The sequence below is a fragment of the Echinops telfairi genome, unplaced genomic scaffold (genome assembly GCF_000313985.2).
Source record: "Echinops telfairi isolate 266 unplaced genomic scaffold, ASM31398v2 ScPeMD7_2573;HRSCAF=3158, whole genome shotgun sequence".
NCBI lineage: Eukaryota > Metazoa > Chordata > Mammalia > Afrosoricida > Tenrecidae > Echinops > Echinops telfairi.
This window is the reverse complement of record NW_022106471.1, coordinates 14794859-14809492: the sequence shown is the minus strand read 5'-3', so window position 1 is coordinate 14809492 and position 14634 is coordinate 14794859.

The following is a 14634-nucleotide window of genomic DNA, read 5'->3' as shown; positions in this document are numbered from 1 at the left end:
TGTGTGCAGTACGGTGAGTATCCCTCAGTAGTGTTCCGATGGCTGACTCTGATTGTGTGCAGTATGGTGAGTATCCCTCAGTAGTGTTCCGATGACTGACTCTTCAGCTAGAGACGGGAATCAACGTGAGGAAAATTAATTGTCCCAGCGCTCCCATTTTGTCCTGTTATCCGTAATTTGTTATGATCTGCACAAGCAAATGTCTTTTCTTAGGCAATAAAATACAGTAAACATCTTTCTGTTATTCAATGTTTTCACTCAAGATTCATCTGACAGCAATATAAGAAGATTTTAGAAGATATGACACAGTATGAATATTCGTCCACAGGAGACTGGGTGGGGACCCTGTGATTGGTATAACACGCACAGGGAAAGAGAGCATTTTGCAGCAAAAAACGTAAGTAGGAGAATCCACATATGTGATAAAACATGATTTCTAGGAATTGAGTACATTAAACTATTTAAATATGAAATCCTCATCAGATTTCTATGGGACATACGTGTTTAGCTTAAATTGTTTCACATAGTGTTTTAAGTCTGCAACCAAGAGAATGCTAATGAACACACCCCCTAAACTAATTCTCAGGGTACAGGGCCACTTCAGCATCATTCCCATCTCTTATTGTCAAAAAAACAAACAATGTTTCGAGTCAACATTTAAGAAATATCCTACTCTTTCATTTTTTCCAGCTCCCAAACCTCCAAGGACACTTCATGTTAGAGGAAGATTTTTTTAACCTACTTTCTCTTCCCCTGTGTTCTAGGAATTCACTTTGCTAAACACCAATATTTACAGATGTTTTAGGAGGGAAAAGACCCCCAATACAGATATACTTTATAGTAATCAATTTATTTGTTAAGTGTTCAACAGGACAACCAGAACGAACAAACAAACCGATTCACTGAATCCATTCGGACTCATTGTGAGCCCACCATAGAACAGAGTGGACCTGCTAAAGGGCTCCAACTGCTGCCCTTGCAGCTAGTAGCCTAAAGGACAGTCCACTCGACCACCGGAGACCCTTTCCAGAGGACACAGACAAAGACAAATCATCTGGATTGGAGACAGGCAGCATCAGGTTGTACAGTGATTCACAGCCACCTAGCCGACTCAGAACATGGAGAACAAAGAAAATTCATCATAAAATCCTGACTGGTGGCAGATCAGCTCCTCCCAGTTTCCAGAGGGGCAGAAGAAGGGAATGGGTGATGAGGAATGGGTGATGATGGAGAACGTGAGCAGCGACCTCCGTCTGCCCTGGTCAGCCTATGACTCACCAACATGTGGACACAGTACCCTGATTGCCATGCTGGCACACCCAGGCAGGTTCCTCAGGCAGACTGCCCGCCCTGGTGGTGCTGCGGGGTGAGCACTGGCAGCCAACCACAAGGTGGGTGATTTAAACTCACCAGCTGCTCTCTGGGAGAAGGACAGGGCTATCCAGCAACAAAATCACTGCATAGGCTTGCGCAGGGACGTCTTGGCAATCAGCAGCCATACATATTTTGCCCGAGGGCAAACCTTTTCACACTGCCAATCAATGGTCAGAAAAAAATGCAATGGGGATGTGCAGAGGATTCAATGAACTTTGGGCTCCAGCTGCAAACAATAGCAAGTACTCAGAATTGAAGGTCAAATACACACAGCTGTCTGTTTCAAGGGAGAGAAGCAAATATATAACATGGTATGCTCTCGAACAACCCTGTCACTATGTCCTTGTGGTGGGGGGGTGGGGGGGTGGTGCCAGGAGCCTGTTGACTCGAAGTGACTATGGGACTACTCCTCAGGGATTCCTAGCCCACGATTTTTATAAGAGCAAATTACTAAGTATTATGAGGAATTCAACTGCTAACCACAAAGTCCACAGTTAGAGCCCACCATCGGCCAAATTAAAAATTATGTTTAAAAAACCAGAAAGAATATTAAAGAAGATGAATGTAAAAGGATTTTACTTTCTATATTGTTGTAATTTAATCTCAGAATATGCAAAATTTGTCAGATGTTATTTTAAATGCTATTTACTTTTATGAAATGTGATGGAATTTTGAGTGTTTGTGTGGAGATATCTCTTATCTAATCTAATTAAAAGAGTTCAGGTTGTCAAATTATTCCTAAACAGCAAATAGTATTTCCCTGCCATTTGTTGTTGTTGTGAAAACCTACAATTTTCTACTTTTAAAGCACAGAGTTCTCAAAACTCACTGCCATCAAGACAAGGCTGACCCACAGGCCCCCTGGCAGGTGCTGAGCAGGCCCGGGTTATGGAGGTAGAGAGTGCAGCCTTCCTCCCGAGGCGCTGCGGGTGGTGTGGGACTCACTCCTCGCCATGCGATCACAGCCCAATGCACAACCACTATGCCAGCAGGGCTCCTAGACCTCATCAAAATGCCTTAACCATTGAATTGTTCCCAAAACTTAGAGATTCAAATTAGTGAGGATGCACTCATACTTTACTTTGAACAATAAAAGAAACATCCTTATTTTCCATTTAATACCTATATGTTTGTTTCAGTTTCTTTCACTCCATTTTCTATGGGCATGTCTTGCCATGTTTATAAGTCTGCCATGTGAAAACTGGGGTGGGGGGGTGTCTATTCATTTAAGTGTTTCTGCAGTGAGTGGTGTGAGCAGATTTGAGTAGGCCATCGTACACGTGTCCTAAGAGTTTTCCTAAATTAAATTTACAATGATGAGATTTTCTAGGTTGTACTTAGTTTCTATACATTCTTCAGTACACGATCCATGAAAAACCTTCACATCTGACATCAGAGTTGGAGAAAAGGGTATTTGGCTAATTTGGAGAAAAAGTTAAATAAAAAAGTATCCTATTATTATGAACACCATTGCATCCTGGGCTTATGTGACTGGGTATAGAAGGTGTTGGCCACTCTCCAGGCACATGGTTTTTTTGCAGTGAATCTGGAGCGGAGAGAATCAGTCTGGTCAGGGGTCATATAGTGTGGTTCCATGATCAACTGTCCCTACCTTTGTTCTTTCTGTGGAAAGTAATAGTGGTTCTCCGAGACCCAGCTCCTATTGCCCTGTGCAGTGTTTACTCATCCACACGATGCAGTGTGTGCAAATTACCACAGACGTAAACTAACCGCCAGAGAGTGAACTCCAAACTCCTAGCAGGTCTCTAGAGAGTTTCTCTGGCTGTGAATCTTTACCAGAGCACATAGTCTACTCTGTCTCCAGCAAAGCAGTTGGTGGTTTTGAACTGATGACCTTCGAGTTAGCAGTCAAAAGCTTACCTTGCAGTTCAAGGAGAGCTCCTAACATAGCTTTCCACTCACTGCCACTGAGTCAACAGAGGCTTGCAGCTAGATAAATGTGTCTATAGGGTTTGTGATTATCATTGAAAGGAAAGGGGAATGCGGAAGGAAGCGAAATGTCAATGATGCTTACCTGGCATTTTCAGAATAACACCTCGTCACATGAATATTAATTAAAAATTTTATTCTCTGCCTGAATTCTGTGCCAAGGTTTCTGGTGAGTTCTGAAGATAGCTCTCAAAATTATGCTTTTCAACTGATAAAGTGCTGTCATAATAGACATCTCATTAAAACTGAGACTATTTTAGTGAGGAAGACACTTTGAAATACTACAGATAGGAAGGATGGTAAGATTCTTCCCTGATGAGATTCTGAGTACAGTGTAAGTGAATTCATCACTGTTGCTGCCTCTGAAATGATAAAGTTGTTTGACACAAATGAGAGCCTGTATAAAATTGCCGGGACATTTCTTTGGAACTGCGATGGAGATAAGATGAGCTGCCGAGATTCCTTTTATGACGCCATCTCAGAATTATCCTCATGGGCTGAAGTTCTTGTCAGGAAGTATTAAATTCAGACTCTGTTACTTGTTACAAACAAACACAACTGGAATACACATCCAAGTGAAATCAGCCAAGATATGCCAGATAGCTATTCCTAATTACTTGAAACAAATTAATTCAAATAACACGCAGAGATGCCCAGCCTGGAATGAGGTATCTTGAGTTGTTACCTCAGCCAGAACTTCTCCCTTAGTGTGTGGTCTGTCCCAGGACAAGTCCCTGTCTGGGCTCTACTCTCTCAAGTAAAGCAGTTTCGATCAGTGGTGTTCCTACTCATGCTTCATTGATGTATTTCAAAATTCCCTTCTGGAGGAAATGAAAGAGCCAAGCAGATATGATCTCCAGACGTTGAATAACATCCACTGGAGAAGCTTTATCTAGTTTCCATGTCTGAGGCTCATGTAAGAATTGTAGGGGACACAACAAAAAGCAAACAATATCCTATAGCAAGAGGGAGAGGGAGAGCGAGAGAATGAGAAAACGAGGAGGAAGAAGAGGAGGAGGAGGAGGAGGAGACAAGGTACCATCATCAGAAACAAACGAACTATAATGAGCACTCTTTCATATAACACAATCCAAGGCTGTGCTCTTTGGAAGAACACCACTAGATCTGTGGTGGACACATCACAATGCTCAAGTCTCCGCATGGCTTCTCCAGCTCTCCGCGTATGGCTCTTCAAAAAGAAGGCAAAGGAGAGAGAAAGAAAGAGAGGGAGACAGACAGACAGACAGACAGACAGACAGAGAGAAAGTTCCAAGAATCCTCCTGAGAAGGCCACACCCACAAAGAGGCATCATCAGGCTGTGACCTGATGACAAGCTAGACTCCAACCCTACACTTACTTATCAAGTTGACATGAAATTATGTAACTACCACAGTCCTCAAAGCGAATCCTTGTCCTTTAATACATTAAAGAGGCCTTGTACCACAGATTTGCATCATACAATGCCCTATTTCGGCTCTCGTCTGCTGCTTCTATGAGCATCAGTCGTGTGTCCATGCAGGTTGAAACCCTTGCTCCTTTCATCTTTTCATGACTTACCAGGAAGGGATCTGTGGGTCCAGTTGTGAGTATGTGGGTTGTTTTGTACACGAGTGGCCGCCATGCGGAATGCTACGGTCCTTGGTCTTCCAGAGTAAATGCTTCAAACCCCTGGCTCTTTTCAAGGAAGCGTGTGTCACCTGCGTTCCATAGGTTGTTAGCAAACCTTCCTTCTATTACCATGCCACATTTTTCTTCATGTAATCCAGCTTTTCAGATCATCTGGTCAGCATTCAGAGAAAATAAATATAGTGAAAATACGGAACCCAGATGCACACCTTACCTGTTCATCAGCCACTAGGAATGCCCTTGTTCTGCCTGGACAACTGCCTCCCATCCACATACAGGTTCCAAATGAGCACATTTGTTTCGTAATTCCCATGCTTCTCAATGCTGCCCCCGGTTGGTTCAGATAGACACAGTCAGTGCTTTTGCACAGTCAGTCAAACACAGGTAGACAACGTTCTGGTACTCTCTGCCCTCGGCTAAGACCCATCCTTTGTCAGCAGGGATATTCTTTATGTCACGTACTCTTCTGAAACCAACTGGCATTTCTGGCAGGTCCCTGCAGATGCACTGTGGGGACCACTGTTAAATTATCTTCAGAAAAACGTGGCTTGTATTTGCTATTAATGATATTCTGTGATAGTTTCTGCATTCTCTTGGGTCACCTTTCTTTAGAATCGTCACAAACACAGAACTCTTCCAGTCAGTTGGCCGTGGAAGTTTCTTCTGCATTTCTTGGCATAGGCTAGTGAGTGCCGTCCTTGATTCACCAGCTTGTCAGGAAGCTTCTACTGGTTTTCTGTCAATTCCTGGTACTTTATTTTTCACTAATGTCTGCAGTCATCTGTGGGCCCTTCATTCTTCAATAGTTTGCCCATAGAATCTTTCAATATAGAAATGCATTAGGTGTTGCAATTAATTTAATCCCATACTAGCACTGATGTTGGTGGAATAAGAATGTGCACAAGGTTATGTTATATTTTATCACCTTATATATTTTATTTTATAAAATACCTGGTTTCATTTTATAACCTTATATTTGGTTTCATGAAATATCTGGTGAACAGATTTTAACAGAGCACCGCACTCAGACGGGCTAGAAAGAAAGGGCTGTCCACTTCTAAAACTGTCCTGCCCCCGAGCAGCCCTGGAGAACAGGAGAGAACTGCCCGTGGGTTTCCAAGACTGACTGATTAAACTTATAGAAAGTCTCAGCTTCCTCCCACAGAGCAGCTGGTCTTTCTGCAATGTCTACCTCATAGCAGCCTAAAAGATGACCACTACATCACCAGGGCCCATCTCTAAAATATAGCCAATAAAAATGGTATCACAACAGAAGATTGTAGGATCTCATTGGCTTTGGACATGTCATTGAAAAGGATCAATTAACAAAGGCAGACATCTTAGTTGGTAAAGTGGAGAGTTTGCAAGAGTGAGGGAGACTCTCAGTGAGAGACTGCAGCTGCAGGGTAGATAAGAAGTTATCTGGTTATCTTGTTATCTCTTTCTTATTGAAATTTCTAGTTCTCCTTATATCTAATAATATTTATAGTTTTCAATAATTCATTTACATGAAAATTTGACTCGCTTCTTTATCTCCTTTTAATAAATTATGCTAAGAAGTCTAAAGCAGTTTTGTTCCCTTTGTAAGCAATTATTTTTAGTATACATTAATTCAATAATCTGATTTTTATCTTCAATTACATGACTCAATTTTGTCCCTAGGAATAGCTGAGAAGTGCTCAATTTCAATTTGAAAATCTTTTTTCTTTAATTTTAAGAAACTGTTCTTTTATATTTTGGAATATTTTCATTAATCTCTTCAGTTATTTCTTTCATTCTTGAGAACCTCATTAAAAATATATTGAGTCTCTTTTTCTTTCATTTGGTTACTTCCTGTCTAGATTTTTAATGTGTTTTCAAAGTTTCTCCTGTCACTGATCTTATGTCTAATTGCGTCTGTTCTGTTCATTTATTTTCAGCTTGTCCCTATACATTATAAAACAGTGTGACTTTGAAACCCTAATTTGTTTCATACATTGAAAATCCACTCTTCATCTTAATCAGTCGTCTCAACATTTTCTTAATTTTCTTCGCAGTGTGAAAATTTTACTTTAGAAACATCTCTGTTTCATGAGGCATGTTTTAGTCTAACATGTCTCGTGAATATGTCTGTCCTTTATCTCCCTTCCTTCCTTCATTTTTATATATACATTTTGGTTGTATTTTTGCACAGTACCTTTTATTCTTTTTATAAGTGACTCAGTTATTAAGAGGGCAAATTTTTAAACCATAAAAATGGTCAGTGGTTTCTCTTCTCCCTTATTTGAGCCTTTTATAATATTTCTTAGCTTCCTCGTTGAACACTACATGTTAATTACTCATACACAAACTTTTCTGTTTATTTTCATTATATGAACGTAGAGGCCAATTATTCCTAGAATTAAGGCTGTGGGAAGCTACACTTGACGGACTTGGTTTTTCCCTCCTTTTACGCAATTCCTAAGACATGCTTCACCAGCGTGTATGACTTTGCATAAGAGAACGCCGTGTTCTGGATTCTCTAGGGACTTTCCCATCGCCTCCGTCCTGAAAGGAGTATTTACCCTAAACACAATTAATCTCTATTAGATGATTTTTCAGCAGCTGATTTTTTTCCTAGAAAAGGTAAGGAAAAACTGAGATTGAACACAGAATTTCTGATCTACAATGTGGCAGAAAGTTTCTACATAGATCTTTGCAACACTTTGGGAATCCTGGCCAAAAAAAAAGGTTATTACATTGGCCTGCTAACCATCAAGGGAGCAGTCTGAACCCATCAGACACCTCAGAGGCTAAAGGCATGACTCTCTAGTCCTCTAAAGGGTTAAAGGGTCAGAACCCCTCAGAAACACTCCTGTAGGGTTGCTTAAATTCAGAATTGATTTGGTAGCAGTGAGCTGGTTTGTTATGCATCACCTACATGGACATGTCAGAGAGATTTCCAAATTTTCATTTAGGTATCTTTCCTTGCTCCTTACTACACCTCACTTCTCATAGGCTCATGTTTCTAGCAGAATAGGCTAGGAGTGAGAAGTCAATTTCCAAGTTCTTTATTATAAATTATGCATGGCTTCTAAGTAATTTAGTGTAAGAAAACCTACTCCTTAATAATTTGACTGATGTTAGTGTATACTTCTGCACTATTAAATTATATTTTAATATAGCTAGAAAGGGCGAAGAATGACTTATTACCCTGCTACAGCAAGACTACCCTAAATAACAAAGGTATTTTTAGTTCTCAAAAAGAATATTGGAAAGAAATACATAAATTAGATTTATGGGACTAGTGATGTGTTCCCCATTTTTTGTATATTGGCAACCTTTAAATTCTATGTTCCAAAGAGAGAAAGAAAAAGAGCCACACAGAGCAATCGTGTTAATTCTGATGCAGAGGAGCCGTATTGGCAGAGCAGCGCTCCTGTGGCCTTCTGAGGCTGTCAATCAAGGATGAAAAAAGCCTCGTCTACTATAAAATGGCTGGTAGATTTTAATTGCTAAATCTTAATTACTCATACAACCTTTTGTTTTATTTTAACTATCTAAAAGTAGAGGTAAATTATTCTTCCCCTGAGGCTGTGGGCAGTTACAGTTAGTGTCTTTGATTTCCTCCTGCCGTGGATACAATTTTGTTAAACATGTCTTACCAGGTCACAGCGCAACGAGAAACTAGCTATGCCCTGAGAGATTTTTAAATGGTATGTTAGAGTGTTTATATAACTGCATGGAGAATATGGTGATATAGTTTCAAAAAGTTCAAATTAATATTACTTCTGTAAAAATTTTAGCTTTATAAAGTTATCTGTATACATCTAATTATATACAGAGAGAGACACACATAGATATACGTGCAGATATATACACAACACGTAAAGACAGTTATGCTAGAATGCAGTACAGTGCTTGCAACGATGGACTCAAACAGTAAGTTTGAGACAGGGTGAATCCAGGTAATTCTTAGTTCTATTATACAAAGGGCTGTCATTAGTTAGAAAAAAACTCAATGGCATCTAACAACAGTAATATATTTATCTACACTAAATGAGGGCGTACCCTCCCCCAAAACCAAACAAACGGGAAAAGCTCCTCTGAGCCGAGCTTTCAAGGTGGGCATTCTTCGCACTAGGCGAGCAGCAAGCAACTTGCTCTGAGTTGGTGCACCCTGTGTCGTTGCCTGGGAAGGTTCTCTCTGGTCACAGTGACTTTTTCTTAAAAGCAGTTTTGCTCGAGCCTCTTTCATAGTGATGACTGATTTAAGAGAACAACGTGCAGCTGTGAAGTTTTGTTTCCTGCTCTGGAAAGATGGCACTAGAGTGTTGTGAGGTTGACCACAAGGACAGCGACAAGGGACACTCTCGTGTACGAGTGGTGTTCTCGTTTCAATAGAGGTGAAATGCTGATTGATGACAAACCTACTTCTGGATATCTGTCAACTTACTGAACAGACAAAACTGTCCGCTCAAAGTGCACTTGGACTTCATTCCACCGGGTCAGACTGTAAATCAAGCTTCCTATTTAGATGTTCTGACATGATTGTGTAACAGTGTGCAACAAAATAGGAATCTGTGTGCCACTTTTTGACAAAAATGCCATGCCTCTCTTGCCCGGTGCACCTTACTCACCTGACCTCGCTCCATGTTACCTTTTTTTGTTTCCACAAATGAAGGGGGACATGACAGAACAGGGATTTGACAACACAGAGAGGTGAAGACGTTTTTGTTTGTTTTTTCCATGGGCTCACGTGACTCTGGGGACTGGTAAGCCCCAAATTCATAGGTCAGACATTGGGCGACAGAGAGAAATTCTGGCAGGAAATCTATGTGTAATCTGGAAGTAGACGCCTCCTTTGTGAAGCCTCCCCACCCCCCACCCCCGTGTCGGTGATTTAGGCCGACAGTAGATTGTATGAGCTCGGCCCCTACCACACTCACACACGAGCATATGTTATAGAAGGCAATCTGTTTTCATCAAGGCCAACAGATTGAACCGCATGTAAATATAATAGCATCTCGACAAGGGTATGCCTGAAACAAATGGGAATCCAGTCTCAATGCAACTCACATAACCAGGCCCACTGCAGGGAAGCTGATTGCAGCTCACAGTGATGCTGCTGGATGGAGGAGAATGGCTCTGTCAGGGCTGCAAGGTTACGGATCTTTACAGACACAAACTGCCATGAACTTCTCATGCAGAGCAATCGATTAGCTCAAACCCTTAACTGAATAGGAACCAAGACCATTTACTGCTTGGCCATCAGAGCACCTAATCTCACCAAGGTAACATAGAATTGATCACCGTAATACTGTGTTTAAGAGTTAGCTGCTTATTTTTTCCCTCTTTTTCTGGTTTTGAGGATGCAATTCTCTATGCCTGAGCAGAAATTAAATCTCTCATTCAGCTTTAAAATAAGAGGTTTGATGTGTCTATTAAAAAGATCTCTCTTTTTTTTTTTGCAGAGGATATAATTTATGGTTGATATTTAGATCTATAAAACTGGCACTCAACAGTGGTAGAATGGACTTTACACTTAAAAGCACATTCTAAAGCTTCTTCTAGTCAACTCGGACATATAATGCCACTTGCTCATCGGAATTTATGGGAAATTTGTTAACAGACCTATAGAATCTATGGCATATAGTCAAATAAACTCATTGTAGTTATGCCAGATTAATGAATGACTTCAAGGCTAAGCCCGCTGTTCGTCAAACAAATGCATCGAAGGGCAGTTTCCCTTTGGGTCAAGTTTCCATGATTAGTATGACTTTTTGCTGCCCATACAATTTCAAGTGTGCTTTTGATCTTGGTTGCAAAGTTTGAAGAGGCTGATCTGTGAGTGCTCCTTTAGTCTGTGCTGATTGTATTGCTTCTAAAAAAAGGCTACATTTTTAGCTTTGAAAATTCGAATCCTGAGTTAGTCAAAAACAACCATAGAAGACCAGATTCAGTGGGGCGTTCATGGACAGAAAACCTGACCTGATTTCAGGCTGAGTGAGTGGGAAGGAGAACATTTCAACCCCAGGTCACGCCATTGGAAGACAAGGGAACTGTCCCCTAACAATGAAGCAACGGAATTTTCACAACAGTCTAGCCGCAATCATGAGCAATAATCTTTTCAATCATATCAAGCATTTGAGATAAATTATAAGAGAAAATGTGGATTGTCAGAAAATCTTTATGACCTTTTCCTTAAATCATTCAGATCCCCTCAGATTTCCTCAATAACAACCTCTACCATTTCTTCCATGGAGGAAGTTTATACTATCAAAAGGGAATCACGTAAGAAATCCAAATGGGCTATCCTGATCCACAGGAACTGATAACTGATGCTATATTTTCTTTGTTAAGATTCATCTACTTTGGAAACTTTTGTCCAGCAGAACACAAAACAGTAACACAAAAGGCAATTGGATAGTACACTAAACATGGCGTCATTCTACAATAGAGGCAAATAAACGGGAGCCAATAACAAAACCAGCTTGCCAGACAGAATGTCACTTAGAACTGAAAACAAGGAGATTGAGATTCTAACCCAGTGTTGATGTTCCATGATGGTACAAATTTGACCTCAACCAGCCATAAACAGCAAGGCACGAGAAGCTTCTGTGAGCCCACACCTGTTTGAAGGCTGCAATCTTTGGTGATGGGCAATGTGAGTCATAAGTCAACAGACCCTGCAGAGAAACTGGAAATAATTGAACACTGCTGATATGAGAATAAGCTGAGGGAAATTCCTCAGAGCTTTTTATATCAAAGAATAGACCATTTGTGTTGGACAGAACCAATGGAGAGGGGACATCGTCAAGTATGACCCATTGGAGGTCGTTGGCAAGGGGATTTGGCTAAGTAGAAGAGAGGCATCCTATGTTATTAGGACTCTTTCTGATCAATCCTCAATTGAAACCGAGGGGAAAACTTTGGGAGATTAGCAGTTACTGGTCCGGCGCTGACTCTCTGAGATCAATTGCCGCAGAGGTTGTCCTGCAGCTTTCTACAGAGGCCGTGGTTGGATTTTCTGGAGCCGCTGCCACAGAGGTTATTGTTGGAGTTCCATTTTAGGTATGGCCTCACCACTGCCGATTGCTATATTCAGACTCTCATATATTATTCTTATTTTTTCATTTTGAACTAGAGTACAGTGAGCAAAGAAAATGTCCTAACATGGCAGTAAAGAGTAGTGATTAAGGATCAGTCTCTGGAATTGGCATGCTAGCTGGGAATAATGGACTGACTACCTTGAGGCTTAAGGAAGGTACTCATCCCTCCATGTGTTAGTTTAGTAGTCTCTCTCCCCTCCCTCTCTCTCTCTCTCTCTCTCTCTCTCTCCTCTCTCTCTCTCCTCTTTTGAGTTTCTGAGAAGATTGAATACGGGTGGTATGGAAAATGCTAAGAATGTTACTGACTAAAGAGCATCAGGGCCACCTCTGACCTCCTCTGGCGACACAAGGGAGGAGGATCCAACTCCACATAAATCCAAGGCTGACTGCCACATGTCGGCGATCATACATGAGTCCATCCTTCATCCTTCTGACAGCTGTTCCTCCCATGGCCCTGCTGGGGTGGATCACTCCTTGCAGTGACCACACTGAGCTCTCAGACACTGCTCACAGCTATGGGAGTTTATCGAGAAAGTACAAGGCTGTCACGAGTCAGGGTTAGAGCACATCACAGGTACTGGGCTTGGTCCACAGCAGCAACTCTTTTCATCCAGCAGCCACATATCCTCTGATCCTCAGCCTTTCAGCCACGTGATCCCTTGGCCCCTGGCTTGTTCCTTGGGATGGGGAACCCAGCTACTCCTCTGCCTCATGGTCTCATGGTGTCTGCCCTCAATGCTGCAGCCTCTGGTGCATCAAGCATGTGGTCCGCTGGTGTCTGTCCTTCCTTGGTGGCTCCTGGACTCTAGGGTCCTGTTACTGAGGTAGCTCGCTTATATGCAGACGCACGGCAAAACTGACCAATTTTCGAGTTAGAGTCCCCTACATCTTATTTGCATGGTTCCATCCAATCATTTGGGTAGAGTTTTACAAAATAGATAGAAGAGCCATATTTAAGCCATTTCATGTCAACATCACTAATTACCCAGCTCATAATTACCTTGATCATTTCATCATTAATTATCATGTGAATGGCAAACCTCAGACTAGTCTGGCCTTACTCTTTTCTCTCTAAGTTCTATAAAGAAGACTAACTTTGGGTTATATACATAATTTGTCTAGAAAATTTAAAAAGAAAAATTCCAACATGGGGAATTGGGGGGACCTGTCAAAGGAGAGGGAGGCTCATGTAAAAGTCACACATTTCATTTTGTTAATACCCTTAACCCCAATAAGAGGGTAAATTAAATTATCTGCCACCTGAATACCTATGTGCTTGTACCTCTCTCTTTCTCGGGGTATCACTTACTTTTAGAGGGCTTCATTGAGAAGAACAACCAAGTACAAGGCACGCTGAAGACTCCTTCTCCCTGGACAGGATTGAAGGCATCAAGTCACACTGGTAATTGGGTGGGTTACTTTTCTCTATTAAGGTTTTTGTTTAAAATGAATTCATGCCTGTAAGTGAACAGTGATTCTCTCTTCTGATAAGTTGCCTTGATTTGTATATTTCTAGTGCAATAATTATGTTTTAAATCATGAAATTATTAAAATAACATTATAATTTCTCTTCCTAAAGTTATTCTTTACAATTGGTAGTGAAATGATTAAAATCGGTAATCATATATCATAATATCATAAACACAAACATGCACACACCTATACATGTGAGGGACTTTCATCTGGCATGCTAGAAAAATGAGTATTAACTTCATATTCTGGTGTGTTCAGGTCAGAGGATAGCTTGAGGGGTAGAGTATATGAACAATATTAAGATTACAGACTGCATTACAAAATTCTCCTTTTCCTAAGATACTGTAAGCTATTTCTGTCCCTGCCTAGCTCTTACATACCTTTTTTCACTGGAAAGCAATCTGTAATAATTATTAGCTTGTTATTCTGTCAGGATGCAGACTAATAGACCTTGAAGGATTTAGAAAATCAGATCCTGAAGCTCTGTCATCAAGTTTGCTTGGCAGGTTAAATTACTTCATTAGTATCAGAGATAAGATTATTGCAAAAGTAAAAGGTTACATTGAACATCTCTGTAAGTAATTATATGATCTTTCAGGGTCACAAATCTGTTTTGGAAGAAGCACAGCCAGAATGTTCCTCAAAGCCAATGATGGCCAGACTTCGTCTTCCATACTTTGGGCACATTTCTCAGGAGAGACCAATCCCTAGAGATCATGCTTGGTAACGTGGAGGAGCCGCAAAAGAGCAGGCATCCCCTGGTGCTTTTACGATTGGTACAGTGGCGGCAACAATGGGCCCAAACGTAAGGACCCTTGGGAAGATGGCAAAGAAGTAGGCAACAGTCCATGCTGTTGAACACAGGGTTACTGAGTCAGAAGCAGCCATTAGAGGGCCCTAAGACCAACACAGTCACGATGAGCAGGAGTCTGAAGACAGTGTGTTCAGTTTGGGTTTTACTATCTTACCACTGAAATGTTGTGTTTAGCCATTCCTCACTCTAGACAAAATCAGTTTCGAAGGAGACAGCTACACCCTGTCCTGCAGCCTAAATCATTGCTCTAGCTCAAAAGAAGATCAGCATCCATCATCAACACCATCTTCAAAATGATAGTTTAATGAAATCTGACTGCATTTTTT